The 20,237-nt window shown below is 44.9% G+C and overlaps 1 long non-coding RNA gene across 1 annotated transcript; it reads right to left on the bottom strand.

Moving 5' to 3' along the window:
• Positions 1–2,521: 2,521 nt before the first annotated feature.
• Positions 2,522–13,203, bottom strand: LOC139082057 (uncharacterized). The gene is made up of 4 exons (XR_011537744.1): positions 13,053–13,203; positions 12,713–12,973; positions 6,000–6,060; positions 2,522–4,242 (listed from the first exon to the last, which is right to left on the bottom strand). It is a non-coding gene; the product is annotated as an uncharacterized lncRNA (long non-coding RNA).
• Between the last annotated feature and the right edge of the window lie 7,034 nt (positions 13,204–20,237).

Genomic DNA, 20,237 nt, shown 5'->3' with positions numbered 1-20,237 from the left:
AAACCAGAAGTGGTTAGGAGTGCTCCGCTGACAGGAGCTGGGGGCTAGACTTACATAGAAGAGAAGGAGGCAAAGCAAGGAAGTGACGTGATTGGCTGCAGGGTAAGCAGTTGCCTTAATGGGAAAGCCAAGTTGGCTGTTTGTGATTGGTTGTCCTTAAGTTGTGATTTCTTAACCTGGAGGCATTTCAGGCTTGTGTGGCTACTAAAGCATTAAAGCCCTCTCAATCTAATAGCTTCCTTGTTTAATTAATTTAACAATCCCAAAGCCTCCACATCTTAGGGCCCAGGGAGGACCTGGGCTTGCAGAAGCAATTTAGCTAAAATCTAGACTTTAAGAAGCATCTTTTCCATATTCAAAGCACACTGATAATGTTACTGAAGCTTATCCCACAGAGTGTGCAACTAGAAGCTTCCTTAGAGATTATCTGTTTTAACGCCCTTTTTTACAGATGAAGACACAAAGGCCCAAAAGTATATTAAACTGACTTAGCCAACCCGCCATCTCCAAATGTAATGCCAGATGATGATTTGCAACTAAATATATGAATCCCCCTTTAAATCCTGGCATTTCAACTGCCTAATTAATGTCAAGAGTATTGTTTCTTCTACTAAAGTTAAGTACAATTTGTATTAAATGTCTTCTCAGTTGAAAAAAATCTATCGACCCCCAAATGGATTCATATTAGGTACATTTCTAAGTATATACTACCTTCATTCTCGCAATCCACTGATCTTTAACCTAAAGTATTCTGAAAAAGAAATCATGTGAACCTGAAAAGTGTATATAAAGTAAAAGTATGCGTGTTGAAAAAGCTAAAGATAAATTTCTTTTAACCAAGGGACTGTTCATTCAAAGAAGAATGTATCTAACTCAAAATGTGCCCAGTCTCCTTTATGTGTCACCGGAGATACTGTAGGTGTGAAAAATAAAAGCAAATTATCTAAAACTGCTAGTTTAGTACATTTGTATGTAATTTGTACTAATTTTTGTGAAGTACTAAGACTACCTATATTCTGTAATAATATTCCTAAATATCTTTTGCCACCAGCTCTTTTCTTGAACCTTTTAGTTGCCTAAGAGAGGTGAGACCATCAGAGAGCCTTCACTCAATTCTAATCAAATTTGGGCACTTAAAAACTCTGATTCCCCCTGTAAGATTGCAGTTTTTTATATAGCCTAATAAGACTATCCAGTGAATAGACTATTTTCTGATCAGAAGGCCAGTTTTATTTTGCATTCGTTCAAAGCTTTTCCACAGGCCACACATTCTTTACTACTTTTACAATATAGCAAGACCTATTAAAACAGAAAGACAATGCAAACAGCTTTCTTCCTCTTTTCAGGACTTTCATTAAATTCTAGTCCATGTTCCCACTTGAAGGTTTCCTGCTCAACAGGTTTCTTGGCATAAATGAGCCTTTATAATAAATTGCCAAGTGGTCCTCCTAATGTACAGGAAACTGTGAAGTTCAGCTTTGTTTTTGTGAAATAAAGATTGACTCAGTAATTTATGAATTTTAAATGAGAACTATTTGTTTTTCTAGTATTAACTCTGAAATGGAAAGAGGAGACGATCCATGTGAGGAAAGGAAATTAGACCCAGTCTGAGAACCGTAACCCTATTTCTGTGCAGTTAATTGATTAATATACTATCAGAGCTGGGAATTTCAGTGACATTTTTACAAATGAAACTTCCACACTAAACCAAAACCACAGTTTGTTTTGTTTGGGCCCACGCTGGGTTTTGCCAGAAGCATCCTCTGTCTAAGATTGTGAGCTTTCTGCAACTATGATTTATCATGAATTGTTGATTCATGAGGAAGATGAAAGAGGAACAAGATACCATTTTGTTGATCTTAAACTAAAGTAGCTTTCCATGATTTAGACTTCCATAGCACTGCTTTTGGTACAGGTGTACGTGTTTGTATAAATATCTTAGGGGTGAAATGTACACCTTGCTGGCATGGGGCACATGAGGAAGAAAAATTTAAACCATATTAGTCCTCACTATATCTTGGGCCTTTGATTATTAAAGTTCTAAAGAAAAAGCAAACTCTGACCGTAAAAAACACTTTTTTTTTTCCCATTCAAATAAGTGGAGGGTATTATGGGGTATGGAGAGGAAAGATAACTTTATTCCTGTCGGCTTGCTGAAAAGTTTTAACTTATGGAGTTTTTAGAATAGCAAAGCACTGAAATTATTTATATATGTGACTTTACTTTTCTCCTCCCCAGAAATGACTTCTAATTCTATATTAGGAAGCTTTTTATGAAAAACTACCCAAAGTTTGAGGCAGATAATTATAATTCTTTCCTTTGAGGAATAGATACTTATGGCTAGACTCTAAGCTTTTGAGAAAGGTGTAGTGTGTGCCTTTTTATTCCCAACTCCTTGCATAGTTCTTACCTCAAAGGAGCCATGTACCAAAAAATTTGCTCAGTTTTTTTATACAAAATTCAAATGCAGAAAAGCATTTGGTGGTTGCACCGCTGTTTCATCTCAATGACTTACAAAGGAGGCAGTACACTTATAATTTATTTGAAATCAATGCCAGGTTGCTACCTAAGATACCACGATGTTTACACAAGAATAGCCAGCTAAAGAAAATGTAGAGAAATTGGCAGAATTAGAAAAATCATTTTGCAGCCCCCACTGAAATATTGATTCACACAGGGATCACCAGTGGATACTAAAATCATTAGAGATTGAAGGAAAACAGATTATGTCCATAATACCAAAACGCTACACCACATATTACTCAATGTGAAGGGGGAAAAAGTACCATTAATGAGAGATTTGTGCTTACGATCTAACTCAAGTGATCAAAGTTAACATCACTAGTCACCTGATAATCATGTGCCTCCAGATATAATGCAATATAAATTATGCAATATCACTTACGAGATATTTTTGCTGGAATTGTTTAACCTGAAACTAATCAAGACTTTTGCCTGAAATTCCAGTGTACAGAAAATACAGAGGGTTGAGGAATAAGTTAAATGACACCATGAGGAATCAACGATAAATTCAGAATCTGGGACATTCTACAAAATGATTGGCTTGGTTTCTTCAAAAAGTCAGTCACAAAGGAAAAAATTATTTTAGAAATATTGTTATAAAATACACTTTAGATCACAGTTCAAAAAATAGCTATGTAAAACATTTGGGGAACAACTGAATAGGCTGAATGTGTATTTGATGCCACTAGGGACTTCTGTTAATTTTTTTAGGTATGATATTATATCGTGATAATGTAGGGGAATAGCCTTATAGGAGATGCATGCCTAGAGTATTCAAAGGTGGAATGGCATGATGTCTGCAATTTACTTTTATTATATTTTATTGAGGTCATATTGGCTTATAACATTCTGTAAATTTCAGGTGTACATTAGTATATTTCAGCTTCTGTATAGACTGCATCGTGTTCACCTCCGATAGTCTCGTTTCTATCTGTCACTATGTGTATGTGCCCCTTTACCCCTTTCACCTTCACCCCACCCCTTGCAATTTGCTTTTAAATGGTTCAGCAAAAACAAATGCATTCATACATACTCACATAGAGGGAAAGCTGGAGGAGAGAAAGAGAAAAGGAAGGAGAGAAAGATGTCTTAAAGTAAATATGGAAGTATGTTAGCAATTGTTGAAATGGGTGGATATGTGGGGTTTCACTGTACTACTTTCAACTTTTCCTTTTTTGAAAATTTTCGTTTAAAAAACCTAGGGTATTTGGTCCAGAAATGCAGGGAGGATTCTTTCGCACTTTCCCCTCTTGCACCAGGGTGGCAATCAGGGTTTTTTTGGTACAGCCAATGACGCTGCTTGCTTCACTCCTGCACTTATCAGAATCCCCCTTCTAGCATGTGAAAGACATTGGTTTGTACTTGGAGACAGAGAAATTCAAGAAAGGGTAAAGTTGAACAGTTTTCTGTTTATCAGTAAAAATTACAGAAACTGGGCAATGGAAGAAGCAGAAATAGTTTAGGATACAAGACTAATTAGAAAAAAGAAGTCATGGGGCCCACCCGGTGGCACAGCAGTTAAGTTCGCATGTTCCAGTTCGGTGGCCCAGGGTTCACTGGTTTGGATCCAGGGTGTGGACATGGCACCGCTTGGCAAGCAATGCTGTGGTAGGCGTCCCACATAGAAAGTAGAGGAAGATAGGCACGGATGTGAGCTCAGGGCCAGTCTTCCTCAGCAAAAAGAGGAGGATTGGCAGCAGATATTAGCTCAGGACTAATCTTCAAAAAAAAAAGAAAAAAGAAGTCATGTAGGAAAACATACGTTTACTAAACTAGATTTTTCTCTCTCTTGTTTCTCCTCAACTTTCTAAATAGCTGTTGGAAACTATATGGAAAGTTAAGCCCAAAAATAAAACACTAACTTTATTTTAGCTTAATGCCAATGGTTTCTTCTGTCTCAATTTTTTCCCCTCTTCTCATAAATATTCATGTACTACCATTCTGTACTATTACTCCAGATTTCTTAAACTTAGCTGCTTATAGCTTCATTTATTTTAGCAACTTAGACTGTTTAAAATAAATTATATCTGTACGTTGATAATTTTTAATAACATTTTCAAGCTGAAAAGTATTTCATGAGCTGGCCAAATTTCCCCTAATTCACACTTCTTAAATTAATAAAATAGCTTAAATCTTTAAAGAACTCCCCAAATAAATAATGGATGTTTACATTGTTCTTAAATTCTCTGTTTCCTGTTCCCTCACCCCTACCTTAAGTCAGAACAAGGAAAATTCTGTGGATTAAAGTCTTCTAACTAGTTTACACCAATAATAGAAGCAGCAAAAAGCCGAGACAATGTTTTGAGAAGTGAGTTTTTACCATGGCAATGGTTACTATATAATCACTGGTACTATCTAGTGGGTTGAAAAAAATCTATGTAAATTTAAACGGTCATGAGTATTTGCTGAATGACTGGTCAGCTTACCCATGTTGACTTTCATCACCTGATTCCAGTAACACCTTCAAGAGGTTCAGATGGCCCCTGAAATGGGTCTAACAGTTTCTTCTTAGACTAGTGTTGGCCACTGGAGAAGGCTAGACCTTAATTCATCATTTAGATTTCCTATGGTATTGTCTTTTAAACCATGTCTTTCTGTTCTTTAAACTTTATCTAAAAACACTCGCTATACTTCCTTGTGAAGTTCAGTTAGCATTTTCCTCCAATTAAGCCAGCCATAAAACAAGAGAAATTAGTTAGACATTGCAAATGAACGGCCTAAGTCTAATGGTTTTTTTTTTTTTTTTTTTTTTTAATATAGGAGACCTTGCCTAAAGTCACAAGGGAAGAGAAAGTAAGTATTAAAGCTTCACAGCAGGATCTGGTCCTAATTTGCCTCTTTGTCCTTTAGAAATTTAAAAAAAAAATTACAGGGGCCGGCCTGGTGGTGTAGTGGTTAAGTTTGCACACTCCACTTTGGAGGCCCAGGGTTCGCGGGTTTGGATCCCACATGTGGACCTGCACACTGCTCATCAAGCCATGCTGTGGCAGCATCCCACATACAAAATAGAGGAAGATGGGTACACATCTTAGCTCAGCAACAATCTTCCTCACCAAAAAATATATATATATGACATAATGAGAGGCTGTAGTGCTCTCTTTGGGTTTTCAAGCTTTTGGAGTCACCATTTGTGCTCATGCCTAGAGCCATGAAAACAAGTCTTTTTCCCAAGACAATAGTTGCAGTCCAAGCTACTCCAGACTTCCTTGCCAGTGACCCCAACACTGACCTTGACTTATTCTAGGAAGAACGCTGCCTGTTTAGTTCTTTTGGCTCATTTTTATGTGAATTCCTATTCACTAGCGGTGAATTGAGATCACTCAATTAAGAAAAACTTCATTCATGATTAATTTCTAGGGTGCTGACTTTTCATATTATAATATCTTTTTTCCTTACAGTAGCCTCTTTGGAATCTTGTTCACCCAGCCTATGGAAGCAGATTACCCAAGCAGCGATGGAGCAGACAGCTGTCTTACCAAGGGCATGCTTAGCCCCTCCTCGTTTGAAATCAGGAATCCCTGTCTCTTTGGTGTTGTCCTAAAAGGAGGAGAGGATCACAGTTACATGCTTCCATTCTCAACCCACTATCAAATTTCAGAAGAGAGAACTCCATCCCAATCACTTTTCTTGCAAAACCGTGTCAAGGCTGGAGGTGTTTGCAGCCAGCACTGGGCTGCACTGCTTTGGGTCGAGCATTGGCATGTCTTCTGAAATGTTTCCCCTGACTGATCTATGCACGTCTACATTTCTTCAGTTCGCCATGAAATGTTATGCTATCTGGCTGTTTTCTCCATGTGCTCTTATATCCTGCTTCAAAGAGTTTGAGTCTCATCTGATGGATTCCCTTCTGGAATTCCATTCCGATCCTCTTGAGGGCAGAACTGTTTTGAACATTTTTGTAGCCATCTATGTGCCTTGCACACAAAAGGCGTTCAGTTTTGCCAATAATGACGATTATCATTGTCAGAGCCTCTAGCTTTGAAGGACTAGAGGTCCACTGGTGTCATTTGCTGGTGATGAGGACCAAGTTTAGTTGGCAGAGACACTGACTAACTCTATTGTCAGAGCGCTGGAGTAGCTACTACTGAGATGTGAAGATGAATAAGACAGCCATGCCCTCAAACTTTTTGGTTTAATGGGGAGAAAGTCTACACAAATCCTGGGAATGAATGGTGTGGAGAGGGGAGGGACCAGTGCGCGGAACATACTATTAGTGGTTGAGTGTGGAAGCAGCCAGCCTTCAGTTCCAAATTGGAATGTCTTGCACATCTGTGTGTGTTGGGTGCAGAAGGGTGCATTTTACCATTCTACCATGGCAGCTTGGTCACTAGAAATGGTCCTATCCATATTGTCAAACTAAACCTCATATAAATCAAATCTTAAATATAGTACAATATTATTTCTTTGTAGGCTTCGAGTCTGAACACTTTTTTCCCCTACCAGTCAGACTAACAGAATGCTTGATCCTTTTTCACCTGGTAGCACTAGAGTATATTTGGACAAAGAGGCAGAATTTGTCTACAGCTTCTAGGTCATCAGGAGAGAACTGTTGGTCAGAAGATTTAGCAGTTTAATATGTGACCTTAGTTTCCATCTGGAGGTCAACCTGATTGTTCCCATTTTTAAGAAGAAAAAGAAATTAATAACTAGTTACCTAGCTGAATGTGTGGGTTATAACTAGGCACACAAGGACTGGGGTGCATGAGTGTTTCAAGGTCGCCTGAGGAAGCCTTAGAATCTGCAAAAATGGCTTTCTGTAATTTGAAAACAATTCTGATAAAGTCCTTTATTGTCGTTTCAATTATTGCAGCCTAATGAAGAAGAAATAAGCTTATTTTGACAGGGAAGACACACATGCAAAACATGTCTTTGCTGGTTGTCTCAAGAGCTTTGTCTAAAGTAGAATGACGTGTGACTTCTCTTAAAAATCAGGATGGGAATAAAAATTTGGGGGTGAGTCATAATCTCCATGGCTTTCCCTTCTTTTCTTACGTCCCTGTGCCTGCTCCAGCCTTCTGAATTAGCCCCTCTGATTTCTTTATGGTGCCTCTACCCAGCCTGTCACACAGGACAAAGGTCTTTGAACCATCACATGACTTCTGTAGACTCTGTACTGTGAGCATGGGGATCACATGGGGCCCCCTTTTTTATGAGCCCTTGTGCAGTGGAGCTGCTGGGGTAGAATTCCTTCCTCTGCTCTCCCCTTCAGTAGACGAGGTTTCACCTGATTATGGCCAGCGGGCAAGTAGACGCCCTCAGAATTTAGACTTCTTATTGAGATCAACTATGAACAGGGCATGCTTGTAAAGGAAAGAACACAAAGCTAGAAAATATGTTCAGATCTTTGATAATGGCGGGTACAGAGAGAGGAATGAAGATGTGTGAATGAAGATGTGTAAACATCTAGCATTTTCTCTGCTTTCCCTTATTTATACTCCTCTTAAAATTACAAATATGATGTGTCTTTGTGTCCCCAAACTTGAGGTAAATAAGAATCCACAGTGAGAGGGTATTCAATTTCCCTGGGAAGAAAAATTACCTCTTTTGTGTGTGTGTATGTGTGAAGCCATTTCCGGCATAAAAATAATTCCATTGTACAGTGTAAATTAAAGTCCGGTGTTTAATTGCGTGCTTGCCCTGCACCCCCTCTGACCCCCCCTGCCATGTAACACAGACACCCCAGTGACACAGCCCATCAATCACTCCCCAGGAAGCCTGACACAATTCAATTCAAAACTCAAAAATTCAGAAATTCATTTACCTGTGTCTTCAACAAAGAGGTGTGGTGGGGAGTGAGCCCAGGGTTTTACTTAGAAAACCAGCAACATCTCAAGAAAAATTAAAAGTAAAGTCGTTTACTCTTTTCTCTTGTCCTGAGAAATCACCACCAATCAAAAGATACTTTGTACGATAAATTTTATGACCTGATATACAATTTAACACACAAAAGTTGATCATACGCACAAAAGTACTAGATAAAAGGAACTTAGAAAAGTGAGGGAAAACTTTTTCATCCACTTTAAACTACAAATGGCTGAATGCTTAGTACCACCCCTCTGAGTTCCATCAAATACAGGAGGCTCTTGTTCAGGGGCGGCCAGCAAGTTAGGAGAGAGGATGGAAAGAGAAGTCCTGGCTTAACCCCAATGCACCCCTTTTAGTTTTAGCCCGCTCAGGCCCACAAGAGGATGTTAAAGGTGAGCTAACTGTGATGCTTAAGAGTTTTGGTAGGAAATTTCTTTATGGCCTAAGCCAGTCAAAACTTGAATGATGGTATTTCCACTAAAAGCCTAACTCTCTTTACTTTCTCCCCAATGGTCCATTTTAATTATTTCTATAAATCTGCCTTGAGAAATATTAAGATACTAATTGTTACGGGCTGGTTTTGTTGTTTGCTATCATATCCAAAGTATTTACCTTCTTACTAAAAACAGAAGCTTAGCGCAAAGGGATCGTTCATAACTGGTCTGCTAAACGAAGTATACACCCAATTTCAAGGGGAGTAAAAAAGGCTTTACAAATTGCAAAGCCACCAACATGTCCTTTTGCCCACCTTTATATGCCCTACAAAGTCTTGCATGGGACGTGCACATAGCATTTCCCCAGGGAAACACACATACACGCGCGCGCACACACACACACACACAAACACACCCCACATACCAATATTGTTGATTTATTGGGTTTCTGTTTGGGGACTGCCTATACTGTGTGTGTTATGGTTTCAAATTACTATTTGCTCTTCTCACTTCTTAGAAGGGTAAACAACTTGAAAACAGTTAAAACCGGTAGGAAAAGAAATTGGCATCTGACATACTCTTTAACTCAATTCCTCTTGCAGAGACTCACACACTTGTTTTCAACAATGGGTAGTGGAAAGAAGTGATTCGCTTTTTTGTTGTTTTAAAGCTATTTTTCTCCTTAAAATTTGAATAAGATAATAGCCAGATCCGACATGTACAATTAACACCAACCAATTTTCTAAGGACTGTACCAATTGTCAACTAAAAAAAAGGCCTAGCTGAAGGTTTTTGGGGTAAAAATTCTGATATATACAGTATGTCTCTTTCCCTAGTTTCATCTTCCATCTTGCCTCGAAAACACACACATACACACACACCCCTGAAAAGAGAAAATGGACAATTTGCTGTAAGGAAACATAGATAGGCAGGGACAAAGGTCATCGGATGTCTAATTACCTCATTCCTATATGTTGGGTAAGCGTGGTCCTTAATCAATCCTACCCTCAAAGAAACCGGGCACTGGTATTGACAAAGTACCTGTATTTACTTCTGGCGAGGGAAATGCTGCTGATGCTGCTATGGATATCAACATCACATGTGGAAGCATTTTCTATTTAAAACTTTCAGAAATCACTACTTAGCATCCAGAAAAAAAGTTTCTCCTTCTTAATGATCAGAGCCTAGTCATTACTTACTATATTTAAAGGCAACTATTTAAATTTCTTAGCCTGCAAAAATAAAACATCATTTTGTCAGTTCAAAGTTCTTTGGGAAATTAGAGCAATATAGTGTGTGCATTTTGCCAATAAGACATTTGATGCAAATTTGCATTCACAGCGATAGTAACAATTGTGCTGATTTTATTTTACGCTTTCCATCCTTTGAAGGAAACGAGGTCTAGCAACTTCTCTGAGAAATGGCTGTTGCTAGAAGGGTTAGTGAGTCTTTGTCTGCAAGTCTGTTTAACTAGAGTTGGTGGAGTTCGTTTCTTTTGCAGTTTCCAATTTTAAGAGTAAGGACACAGCCTATAATCTAAATACAGAAAAACTGATCTCATCAGATACGTTTTAAGAAGAATAAAGATTAAGTAAGTCTCAGTCTGTATCAGAGAGAGAAGAAAAGAGAGAGAGAGAGAAATTTAAAAATCAGTTTGATGCCTCACTCCCATGGCAGAGGGGACTCATTTCAGTGTGTCCACTGTGGTTCCCTGGAGCCCCAGGAAGTCAGCTCACGGGTTAGACTTACCCCCTAAGCAAATAAGGCTATTTTAGAACAGTAAGGTATTTTTTTTTAGAAAGGATCCTGAAATTTGATTCATTTTGGTTTGAAATCTTTGTTTAATGGCTCCTAATGCCAGATTCAAATACAAAATGCTGTATGTAGGAGAAACTGAAAGCTTCTCAGGGCTGAGGAGATAACACCAGAAGAAGGAAACATGAATTGAGCAAAGGGCATGGAGCAATCTGGAAGGGACAGCCTGGGGAGAGGGAAGAGCAAGCTGCACTGAGAGCATTCTTCCATAGAGCTTGGAACTGGCACGTTGTAAGGCCTGTTGCCTGGGCCATGCTAAGCTACTAACACTCTCCCTGAGACGTTTGGCTTGCTTGAAAAAGTGCAAGCTGGCCACACTGTGCACTGCTCAAGAGCCCTGGGCAGTAGCCGCAAATTCCAGGGGCTGGGCTGACTTTAGGCCCCCCTGGCTCGAGGTGTCTTTCCAGCCTTGCTTGCTGACAGAGTGGCTGGCACATCTCTGGAGATAGAGGCGGATGGCAAGTCCTAACCCTCAAGCATGCACCTCGGTGAGATGAGGGAGTGGCTAACAATAAGCATATTAATAGACAAAGAATATATTGTCCTCTAGATTTGCAGGCTTCAATCCAATCCCTCGAGACATTAACTCTATTTGAGAGCTGTGCTCTGCTCTATTCGGGGACTTTTTGGCCTCCTAATATGCACAGCATACAAAATAAGAGTCGAATAATCATGACACGTTCAGGGGCCGCACCCAGCGCTGCTTGAGTGAAACAGGATGCTTGAGACTGTGGGAGATGAAGGTAGGATGCTTCTGGAGTGTCGGGCTGAAGAATGCCATCTTTCTCCTGTAGGCACATATGGGAACCTACAGAAGGTTTTGAACAGGTAGGTAATGTGATGAAATCAGACTTTTAAAAACACTGACCTGAGAGCAGAGTCAGGGAGAAAAGAAGAGAAGGAGAAAGAACACTGAGGCAGTGGACGCAGGACTCCAATTTAACTTCTCTAAGCTAGAAAAATACAGAATGTAGGGTTTCTAGGATTGTTGTGAGAATCAAGTGTGATGCCTGACACATGGCCGGCAGCAGATAGATATCAGTTCCCCCTTCTGTAATGGGGGCTAGTGCAGTGGCAGTGGCTATAAAGTCCAGATGTAAGAGCAGCAAATTTGGCAAACACTTGGATATAAGGAATTTAGAAGAGAAAAAGAGCCAGAGGAAAGCTGGGATTTCAAATTTTGAAAATCAAGTCTTAAGTAAGGGGTGTGGACAGGAAGAGGACTAGTTTTGAGAGAAAGATGAGTTGACTTTGGACACTAAATTTGGACTTGAGATATCCAGGGACAAAAAGGATTCACGGCTCACCATCATAGAGTGAAATCAGAAGCGGATTTACCTCGGAACTCAAGTTTTCATGCCCCTCACTTTCCCCGGACACTTCCAAGGACACATGTCTAGTGTTGTGTTTGGAAGTTTTTATTGTTCTTCTTTAAAAAGCTCCCTCAAGAGTTATACAAGCTTCAAGCCCCACAAAATCAGGACCTGTCCAGGTTCAAGTCAGAAGACAGCACCCATGGGATGGTGGGAGATAAAGAGTTGGAAGAATCCAGTTACTGTCCTCAAAGGACAAGAAGGGTCAGCAGAGGAGGCCAGAGAGGCAGACAGAAGGCCTGTAGGCCAGGAGGCTGCAGGGAGATCAAAGCGATGCTGGGCAGAGGATGGGTCACTGGACTTGACCCCTCAGAAAAGTGCCTGAGTTTAGAGTACACTCTCAGTGGAGTGCGAGGGAAGCCCAGGCTGGGGGGAGGGGGCTCGAAGAGGAGGAAGTGTGCAGCGGGGGCGGTGGACCTCTCATCTTCGGAGGCTGACAGAAAAGAAAAGGAGAGGATGCCATTCCACTTCTCATTTTGATTTTCTGTAATTTCATTTTATCTGTTGAATCTATTTCTCTTCATGGTGAGTGTAAGCCTGCTCAACAGCTAAGAAATGAGCTATTGGCTGGCGTGGATTTTGTTTGTTTTTTTGTTTGTTTCGGTTTTCACCCTAACAGCTTCTCTCTTTTTCTTTCTTTCTTTTTTTTTTTAATCCATATGGAGGTTGGGAATTCTGTTCTGGGAGCTCAGGCGCTGAGGACCAGGGTGGAGGGGTGGAAGACATCAGGCACCAGAGGCTGGAAAAGCTCTGGTCTGTTACCTGGGATCACGGTGTCAAAGGTAGCGATGACTTCACCCCCGCAGAGGGTTCCTCCCCAATCCTGCAACTGATTTCCGATCAGCCGGTGTGCCCGGGAGAGGTTTTCTTCGACTGCTCGTTTCTCCCTGCGCGGCGTCACAAATCACTTTGAAAAAAGATGCGATTACATGTTCCCCGGTTTCCTCCTGTGAGAAGCCTTTCCCAGACAGCGTCTGTTCATGCGATCAGGCTTGGAGTGGAGCTTTTCTTTTCTTTTTTGTGCTTAAAGATAACCGAAAGCTCCCTGTTACCAGCATCATTGAGACGATTTAAAAAAAAAAAAAAAAAGTAACAAACTTACAGGTCTGCAGGCCCCGGGGAGGAGCTGACCTTTGGGAAGCTCTGCCCAGCAAGGATTCTGCTACACGGGCTAGGACGGCTCACTCAAGCGCTGCCTAGCGCTCCGGGGAGAAACAAGTGCGCGGCAGAGGTGGCCTGGCGCGCGTTTGTGTGGGCGTGCATGAGTGTGCGTGTGCGCACGTGTGTGTGCGCGCGTGTGCGCAGGGGAGGGTGCCGGGGAGGCTGCCGCAGAGGCTCCTTTGTGGAAGGCACTTGCCGCTTCAGAAGCCAGCTTGGCGCCTCCCCTTGCTGGTTCCACGAGGACACCTGGCTCTTCGCAGTCGGCACCTCTCCCTCCCCCGCCACCCCTACTTCCCTCGGTGGCCGGCCAGCCGGCCCCGCGCCAGCCTTCGCGCGCGGGGAGCAGCGTGCCCAGTGGCGGCTTCCAGGTCCCCGGGGCCCCGCGCAGGTGAAGGTGAGCTCCTCAGCGCCGACGTAGGAGCTCGGAGGGTGGAAGGGGCCGAGCAGGAAAGGGCGTGCTGTCCTTTGCGGCTGGCGCTGGGAGCAGCCTCGTCTGCAGCATTGTTACCTGAGGCCCCGGCTGCGCCCCGCCCCGCGCCGCCCTGCCCCCTCGCGGTCCGGGCAGCCGGGCTGCAGTGACCGGGGAAGAGGCGGCAGCGCCGGGAGACAGCGGGCGGCGCGCAGCGAGGAGCGCCGGCTGCGGTGAGTGTGAGCTGCGCGGCCGAGGCAGGGGCGCCCACGGCCCGGGGGCACCGGGAACCGGAGACTCCCCGGCTCCAGAGGGGCGGGGCGGGGATCAGCCTGGACCCGGAGCTGCGGCGCCGGGTATCGGCTGCCTTCGAGCCTTACTGGGAAGGCTGGGGAGGTTTGAGCTCCCTCCACACCGACCCAGGGGACTTTGGTGGCTTCATTCCCCAGGACGCAGAGGACAGCGATCGATCCCTTGAGGCGAACACGCGCGGATCTGGACCCGCGTGCGGAGAGCGAGCTAGGTCGGGGCTCGCGGGCCGCCTCCGGGTTGGACGTGGGTCAACTGACTTAGCTTTAGCTGCTAGGGCTTTTGGATAGACTGCGCCCCTACTGGATCCCCGCCTGTCCAAGAGCGCGCGACTGGGGGCGCCGCGCCAGAACCCTGGCCAGCGGAGAGCCACGACTTGACCCTCCTGACAGTGGGTGCGGGCTGAGCGAGGGCTGCGTCTGGGTGATGCAGACCGAGGACAGGACAGCTCTCTGTTGGGTACACTCGTTCTGGTCGTGAGAGTTCAAGTTAGAAGTTGCGCCCTGCGCTCATGGAAGTTTGCAGGGGAAGCGGTGGGCTGGCAGGTGACCTCCAGCCGCTGCACTGCCCCCAGCTCGGGGCCAGCGGGCTCTCGGTTTAATCCTCCGACCAAACGCCAGGAGTCTCCCCTCTCTGATTTTCTCGCCGGCTCTTCCAGGCTTCCTTTGGCTGAGCCGCAGTGCGGCCGTGTGGCTTTCTCCCTCGCGCCCGGGACCGTGACCGGGACCTGGGGAGGTTCACCGCGGAGGTTCGAGGAGAGAGTGGAGCCCGTGTCCGCGAACCAGGAGGACCCCCCGCCTTTCGCTCCAAGCACAGAGACACATTCCCTAGTCAACCCGTTTCTCCCCGCCACCCGCCAGCTTCTGGGAGCTTCGTGTAGCTGCCCTCGCGGAGGGGGCGGGCACCCGGGATGCCCGTCCGGGGGTGGGGGGGGGCGGGTATAAAGCTAGAGCCCTCGGGGCAAGGGGGCGGGGCCGAGTGACACCATGGCCCGCCCCGACCCGCCGGCCGGAGGGGCCTCGGGAGGGGCGAACCGGTGCGCCTGCTGCTCCAGTTGCTTCTGCTCCAGGACGTGCGGACGCCTGGCGCGTCCAGCCCTGCCCCGGCGTCGGCGCTGTCGGCCCCGCTGTCCCCGCACGGCAGGCAGCGGCCTCGCCCCGGCACGCGACCCTGCCCCGCCGCGCGGCCGCCGCAGAGCCTGCGCGGAGCGTGTGGGCGTCCCTCCCCGCCGCGCGCCCGCGCCCCTCCCGCCGCGGCCCAGATAAAGACGCCGCCCGGGGCTCGCGCCCGCCTTCGGGGACCTCCCACTTGGGGACCTCCCACTTGCGTCCCTCTTGCTGCCGCCACACTCTGAACGGGGCTCCCCGGGGGATCAGACGGACGCGGCTGTGTGGCCGTCGCTGGCCAGGGGCTCGCGGCGCTCTCCGAGTCTTTTGTGCCGCGGAGCCGGTGGCGCTTCGGTGAGTGGCTGGGGCGGGACGCGGGCGCGGGGTTGGGGGCGGAAGGACGCGGTGGACTGCTCGTCGGTGCAAAGACCTAGGAAACTACTGTGTGTCCAGTAGTTTTTGAAAGAAATTGTGCCCCCGGTGTCCCCGGATCTAGTAGTCAGTTTTCAAACATCTGTTTGCGCTGAAACTGCCCCCAGTGTTCGGCCGTCTGTGGCCCCCTCTACCGACCCACAGTTGTCTTCCTGGAAGGAGTTTCGGGCTCTTCCCTCCCTCTCTCTAGAGCATCCTTTGGCGCTTGTTTGCTTTTTTCCTTGGTTTGGAGACAGTGAGAGAAACTGACAATGCGCATTCAGAAACGTTCCGTACCCGCTCTCAGGGTATCGCGCTCGGGGCCATCTGTGAAATGTTAGTGTTGTGCTGCCATTGAACGCGCCGACTGGAGACGGGGTTGGGTTTTTTCTCGGCTGGCCAGACAGAGTGCCACGGCGAGGAGTGGGATGTTGCCAGCTGTGCTGCGACTGTGTGATTGACATTCCATGTTTAATAATCAAGAGAGGTTTTGAAAGATACGTGGTGGAGGAGGAGCCTTTTCCCAGTAAGTTAGTGAAGTGAGAGCAAAGATTCCGTATTTGAGAATTGCCTGTATTTCCCCCGCCCTTTCTTCTCCCCCACATAAAGTAGGGCTGTGTGTTCCTCTGTCTGTTCTCTCCAAACCCGGCTTGCTCTGCCCCCGTTTGTCGTCAGAAGGGTGTGGGCCAGCCCTGCCGGCTCCCACCTCGTCTGTGACACATGTCAGGAGTCAAGAGAAATGGTTTTCTGGCAGGTTTTCCTTGGCGTGTACTTTTGATTATTGTTGACCTAGGGAGTGAGTGACTAGCTGAGCAACAAGGCCCCGCTAACCCTCCTTCAGGAAAGCTCTGAGCTCTGCACTGACGTTCAGGAACATATTTTCTTCCTAAATACTCTGTGAAATGAAGCATACATGCTTTCTCTTTTCTTCCCTCCCACCCACTCCCTTCAAGAGAATAGAGCTTCAGGGATGTTTCTTTTCTTTTCTTTTGTATTAGCTTCCAGATTTTTTTTTTTCTTTTTCTCCTCAAAGCCCCCCAGTACATAGTTGTATATCCTAACTGTGAGTGCCTCTGGTTGTGCTATGTGGGACACCCCCTCAGCATGGCCTGATGAGCGGTGCCATGACCCCGTCCAGGATCCGAACCCGCCAAGCCCTGGACCGCCAAAGCGGAGCGCGGGAACTTAACCACTCCGCCACGGGTAGGTGGCTACTCCAGCGATGTTTCTGACCCCAAAAGCAAAGTAATGCCGGCTGTTTAGTCAAGAAGAGTTTAGGAGGGGCCGGAGGGCTTCTTTGAAGACCCTTATGAACTTTCTAATTCTAAGACTTTTTACCTATGATCAGCTAAAGGCTAAGTACGTGTTCGCAGCGTCCCCTATTAAAAATTCACATAGTTAAAAGATGCTCAGCTGAGTCGCGGTCTCCCCCGGGGCTCCATTGCTCAGACACACCCCCGATGGGTCCTGATGAGCTCTCAGGGGACTTGAAGAGCAGTTCTCATCCTCAGAGCCTTACCGTGGCTGATCTGCCTTTTACTCAGGGCTGGGCATTTGTCAGCCTTAGCAGCAACCCTCCCTGCTGCTGAGATCTCCAACCTGTAGGTGAGATGTTAAATACAAGTCTGTCTCTGTCTGCCCTGGGGAGATTGATGGGACTCTTGACATTTTTCAGACAGAGCCAAGGCTAATTCCATTGTCCTCGCTGGTAGTTGCCAGCTGTGTGAAACAGCTAGTGTCTTTAGGGCTGCTGCGTTACCTGTGTTCTCCTAGCGTACTTGGACAGTATGCATCTGCATCTTTGCTGTGGACAGGACCATAATAAATCAAATGTTTTTTGCGTGTCCTCTGTTTTAAATATCTCGTGAGACTGTGGAAAGGGTTGGAATGTGTGTGTCTGCCCTCTCTTTTTTCCTGCCGCTGGAAATCTTCGCCAAGGGGGCAGCCTTCTCAAAGCCCTGTTGAAGCCGGTAGTAAAAGCATTTGCTAATCATTGCTGGAGAACTTATTCGTTAGAAGCTGTTGGGGGCCTAGGATCCTTGTATGTTACCCTGGGGAAAAAATCAGCCAAACAACATACCAGGAACTTTGTTGTAAATTTTCTTTCATTCCTTTAACTTTTTAAAATAACATTCTTTTAAGATAGGGCAGTGGTTAGAATGAAGCCAATGCATAGCTAACACATGTCATGTTTTACTTTGACAAGCTTTTATCTGGTGCTCCCTCTGTGCAACACACAAGACTCAAAAAGGCTTGCTTCCTTCAGAGCTTTAGTGTTAGAAGATAGTACTGTTGCACAACCTCCGCCTGTGTAGTCTTTGTCTTTCTTCATTAGTATCTCTACATTTGCTGTGTGAGGTTTAAGGCCACATCTGTGCATAGACTTATGTAGCACTGAATGAGTTATTGCTTTCTAGGATGGAGACTTAGCTTATCACCATTCTTAGCAGGGATAATCTATGACCCAGTCAGCGTATCTGGGATTGGAGGTGAATTGGAGGATTAGCAAGTCTTCTATACATGAGGTATTTTATGTACAGAAGTATTTTAAAATATGTCGGGATAAACTGCCAAGATTACCTGTACTGTCTTGAAAAAAGAAGAGTTCAAATATAACTATAAACTGTAATTGACAATGACTCATTGGCTTTAGGGGTGCCAGCGGTGAAAACAGCCTAGTTGTGTCCTAATGAGAATTATGAAAACTCCCTTTAAAAGCCAGTCGCATCTCAAGTGAGCTGTAAGTTGGCTTGGATAAATATTTTCAGTTTTACTTTCTAAAATTTACCCCCTGGTGATGGCTGCACAACACGGTGAATGTACTTAATGCCACTGATGTACACTTAAAAATGGTAAAACATGGATTATCCAATTAATAATTGGAAATGCTATTTTCTACCCATATGTAATTTTCTGAGCTTAAATTTTCAAATGTGTCATAAAAACATTTGTTCTTGTAATGTGGAGATAATTTAATATACCATCACCGAGTATTGAAAAAGGACAAATCTCACAAACCTAATAACTTAGAAAGCAGAGAGTGGAAATATTAAAAGATGTTTCAGGTAGCCATGAGGTAACTTAGCATTTATCCATAAACCCAATACATATTTTAATGCAAATATAATCCCTGTGAAAATAAAGAGAAATCGTATGTATGTATGAGACCAGTTGTTCTTGTTAATAATAGCTGACTATGGACCAGGCATCTTGGTAAGGGCTGTGCATTTGTTAGCTCATTTTTTCTTATACAAACCAATGAAATGGCATATCCTTATATCATAGTTGAGGATGCTGAAATGTAGGTTGGGTAAGACACGTCACCTCAGGTTGTACATCTAGGAAGTAGCAGAACTGGGATCTGAGGGAAAACAGTCTATTTTTGGTGAGGAGGATTATCCCTGAGCTAACGTCTGTGCCAATCTTTCTCTGTTTTGTACGTGGGATGCTGCCACACATGACTTGATGGGCGGTGTGTAGGTCTGTGCCCGGGATCTGAACGGGTGAACCCTGGCCACCGAAGCGGAAGTACGGCCCCTAGAGCCTCCGCTTTTGTTTCCAAGGCAATCCTGGCTTTTGTATATGGTTCTGTGTAAACATTTTGTAATATTTGAATTAGTGAGATCAGACAGTTTACTCCTGTGTCATCCAGTATTGTTTGACCAATGTATTTGTAAGTGTGAACTTTGACAGTGATGCTGTAAAAGATGATTATACTCAGAAGTCCGATCTGAAAAGCTCTTTATGACCTGGAGGCAACAGTCCCCTTTTCACATGCCCACATGGTTGGAGGGCTCACTCCGTACCCCCATGGGGTCCCTTCTTCCACATCCCCACTTGCCTGTTCTCATAGCTGAATAAATGTAATTGTTTGACCCCTGTTTTCACATCAGGCCCGTAACAACCCAAAACCAAAAACAGACATTTAAAGGCTGATAAAAGTACAGGCTATCAAAATAAGTCAGTGGCTGTGCAGATAAGGGATAGATATGTGGCAGGTTTGATATGGGCAGCATGTCCTTATGTGTGTGTCTTCTTTGCTAATTGTGTCACGGGAGAAGCCAAAGAGGCAGCTGAGAAGTTCTGATGGTTTCTGAAGAGTGGCTTAACTAGAATCAAAAATGATAGCATTGGGGGCCGGCCCCGTGGTGCAGAGGTGAAGTTCTCATGTTCCCCCTCTCAGCAGCCCAGGGTTCACTGGTTTGGATCCCGGGTGCGGACATGGCACCGCTTGGCAAAAGCCATGCTGTGGTAGGCATCCCACGTATAAAGTAGAGGAAGATGAGCATGGATGTTAGCTCAGGGCCAGTCTTCCTCAGCAAAAGGAGGAGGAATGACAGCAGATGTTAGCTCAGGGCTAATCTTCGTCAAAAAAAAAAAAAGAGAGAGAGAGAAAAAAAAATGACAGCATCGGAAGCAATGGTGGAGGTCATGTAATGTAACCCAACCTCCTAATTTTACAAATGAGAAAACTGAAGTCTAGTGAGGCGAAGTGACCTGTCTAAAACTGTAAGCAGGAAAGCCTGATTTAGAGCTGGAACCTTTAATCTTTGTGTCTAGTGCTCTTTTCTCTGTTTGCAGGGAAGCTGTATCACCAAGTGGAGCAGGAATATGGTGGCCCTGACTCCAAGGGAATGAGTTTGGCTGTTATTTTATCATCTCCAAATGCCCTGCCTATTACGTGCACGGTGGAAGGTGCCCTTTGACCCACTGATTGGTAGGGGACGTGTCCATACTCGAGAAAGGCAGGGTCACTAACACCTAACGCATCAGCCATTTGGGTAATTTCCCTAGGGGTTGGGTATCCATTGCCCAAAGAAAATGAGCCAGTTAGGGCACAGTGGTTCATTCATAAAGTGACCAATACTGGCTGAACCTATAGGAGGCTCTC

Source organism: Equus przewalskii, chromosome 2 (assembly GCF_037783145.1).
Source record: "Equus przewalskii isolate Varuska chromosome 2, EquPr2, whole genome shotgun sequence".
NCBI classification, from domain to species: domain Eukaryota; kingdom Metazoa; phylum Chordata; class Mammalia; order Perissodactyla; family Equidae; genus Equus; species Equus przewalskii.
This window is presented reverse-complemented; position numbering and strand designations above follow the sequence as displayed.